General features: G+C 45.6%; 1 protein-coding gene across 1 annotated transcript in view; it reads left to right on the forward strand.

Moving 5' to 3' along the window:
* Positions 1-2,925: 2,925 nt before the first annotated feature.
* The window catches only part of CAMKK2 (calcium/calmodulin dependent protein kinase kinase 2), a 51,954-nt gene continuing 51,706 nt past the window's right edge, over positions 2,926-3,173 (forward strand). The window contains exon 1 of the mRNA XM_024758495.1: positions 2,926-3,049. The gene's annotated coding sequence lies outside the window, so the exon portion shown is untranslated. The remainder of the gene's footprint in view (positions 3,050-3,173) is intronic.

Consider the following 3,173-nt stretch of genomic DNA (forward strand, 5'->3'; position numbering starts at 1 on the left):
TATCCAAATTTTCTTGAAAATAAGATTCAGATGCTTTGTTTACTTATTTTCTTGGCAATTTGTGTTGTCAAGAGAACAAGAGCTGTTTGCCTAGAATAGGTTTTTCTGGTGTTCTTGGAGGAGAAAAACTCAAAAAGCAAAGCCAATTTTTATTTTCATATCTCTAAGAAGAAAACGGTTCCCTTGAATGGGACGACTTCTATCTTAAGAGGGGCTGAATGTCAGTGAAAGGCAATTGTGGTTTCTCTGCTTTGTTCCAATTCACTTTAATAAGAAAGGCACATAATTGATGGGGTTTTTAGCTCTGTGCAAAGTATATTAATAGTTAGCACCTTTGAGTGCTTAAGTGCCAGCACTGAGGTATTATCTTTTTTTTGAGGTAAACTTGTTATGTAACATTATATGTTTCGGGTGTACAGCATTATGATTTGACGTCTGTGTGCATCCCACGGTAATCATCACCAAAAGTCTAGTCACCGTTCATCACCATACACTTGGTCCCCTTTACTCATTTCCTTCACCGCCAGTCCCCTTCCCCTCTGGTAACCACCAGTGTGTTCTCTGTGTCTAAGAGTTTTGTTTTGTTTTTCTGTTTTTTAGATATATATGAGTGAAATCATATTGTTTCTGTCTTTCACCCTCTGATTTATTTCACTTAACATAATACCTTCATAATACCTTCCAACCACATTGTTGCAAATGCAAGATTTCATTCTTTTTATGGCCAACTAGTATTCCATTGTGTATAAATATATCTTCTTTATCCATTTATCCATCAATGGACCCTACACACAGTATTGTATTTAACCTCAAGCCGAGCCTGTGAGCTAGGTTTTTATCCTCATTTGACAGCTGATGAACCCAAAGACACTCATCCAAGGCTTACAGACCTGGTAACTAGCGAAGCTGGGATTTCAGTTAGGTCTGACTCCAAAGTCACTGCTTTCTACCGCAGTGTTGAAGGTAAACAAATGTTTCAGTGTGGTATCTATCTGTATTCCGGGAATGAATAACTCTATTGGCAAGTCAATGCAGGAGTGAAAAGTAAAGACTAAAGAAGACACGGTGGCTGAGCATCAAATAAGTGGAAGAGTCCTTGCTGTAGGAGCTCAGAGAGGGGAGAGGTCAAGGAGGGCCTAGTCACAGCATTTCAGGAAATTCTTCCAGACAGAAGTGGGTCTGGGGCTTGAGTTTGGATTTGAATGGACACTTTCTTAACCTTTCTCACATAACTGGCTTCTTTACATAGCTGTATGTATCAATATATCTAAGTGTCTGCCTGTGTTAGCTACAGTGTTCTAATAAAACAGGCAATTTAGTAACAATGTAAACATATAGAATTGCACATTTTAATAAGCAACAGGAAATGAACAGTATCTATTTTGGTTTCTTTAAAGCAGGGGTTGCCAGACTTTTGCCCAGGGGCTGAGTCTGGCATGCCACCTATTTTTATGTGGCCCACTAGCTAACAATGGTTTATACATTTTTAAATGGTTGAAGAAAAATCAAAATAATATTTTGTGACATGTGAGAAATACATGAAGTTCAACTTTCAGTGTCTGTAAATATTTACTGGAACACAGCCATGCCCATTCACTTATTTTTGTCTGTGGCTGCTAGAATGGCAGAGTTGAGTAGTTGCAACAGAGACAGTATGGCTTGCAAAGCCTAAAATTGTTACTATCTGGCCCTTTACAGAAAAAGTTAGCCGACCCCTGTCACAGAGTCAGACCTGTTCAAAATGCTCCCCATCAGCCACAATAAATATATTTTTTGGAGAAAATAGAAAAATATAGAAAAATACAGAACTCTGCATCTGCTAGTCAGAATTGACTGTTGTTAATTAACCTTGTGCCATTTGCTTCAAATCCATTTACCAGTAAAAGGCATAAAACTTTACAACATTCCTTATGCTCCCCATCTCTATTCTTCCTTGTCTCTGTGGCAGACTGTCATTTGCACTCATCCCCTTTGACTTTTAAAGCCGTTGTATGGAAGCTTTGGTCTGTGAACAGTATAGACTGTATTCTGCAACCTACTCTTTTACTCAGCACCTTGTTTTGGGCTCTCCCCATGTCTGTACAAACAGATATGATGCATTCACTTAAACTATTGCGTCATATCCCATCAAATGGCTATAACACGTTTCATTGATCCATTCCCCTGATGAACATTTAAGACAGTTGTTCCCAGGTTTTTACTATTACCAACACATGCTTCCATGTTGAAAAACATCGGAAGGGGCGGTCATCTTAGCGGAACACTCTGAATTGCTTGTGAGCGCCCCTGCAGCATGAAAGGGACTTTGAACCTTTAGTTAATTTGGCCCTTGACTCAGGACTGAGCTTTGCAACCACCCAAGGACTGCGGCGTCAGGCAGCCCTTGTGAGGTCTTCTTTCGCCCCTCCTCCGAGTGCTGTTACCCAGCTGGGACACTAAACACACTCTAAGGGCTCCAGCAAAGTAGGGCGGCAAAGGGGTAGAACGTTTGGGAAGAATAGGATGTATGTCACAAAAAGCATCTAAGTAGTCTTCAGGAAAGCCAGAACTTCATTGGGTTTCCTGTAGTTTGGTACATCCGGGTGGAGGGGGCGCTGGGAAAGGAACACAGTTCCCAGCCTTTAGGGCGAGCCCCGAACAGCGGTCTCTGGGGAGGCAGGTGCGGAAGAGGGTTTCCGCGAATGGGTGGTGACCCAAAATCCAGGCCGCATCCACCGCCGGGCGCCTGGTGCAGGGGCAGCAGCCAGGAGAAAGGAGCTGAGCCTCGAGGCGGGGCCCCGGGTGACTCGCAGGCTTGGGAGGGGCAGCAGCCGGGAGACGGGAGCCGGGCCTCGAGGCGGGGCTACGGGTGACTCGCAGGCTTGGGGAACTTCCCGCAGCTCAGACGCCGCCCTGCAGTCCCTGCATTTGACTAAACAAAGCGAGCGCAGCTGGCGCGTCCGGCCTGCCCGAGGGTGCCCCGGCCGCTGTGGGGAGAACCGGGGCAGGTGACGCCGCGGGCGGGGGCAAAGTTACAGCGCAGCCTCCCGCGCTTCTGCGCCCCAGCAAGGTCTCTGTCCTCCTCGCGGGTCCGCTACCTCTTCCGACCCCGCTCCCGTTCCGGCCTCACTTCCCCCCACTCAGCCTCCTCCCCTTTCTTCTCCCTTCCCTCTGCCGCCCCGCTCCTTTCGTCT

The sequence above is a fragment of the Neophocaena asiaeorientalis genome, unplaced genomic scaffold (assembly GCF_003031525.2).
Source record: "Neophocaena asiaeorientalis asiaeorientalis breed wild unplaced genomic scaffold, Neophocaena_asiaeorientalis_V1.1 scaffold77, whole genome shotgun sequence".
Lineage (NCBI taxonomy): Eukaryota > Metazoa > Chordata > Mammalia > Artiodactyla > Phocoenidae > Neophocaena > Neophocaena asiaeorientalis.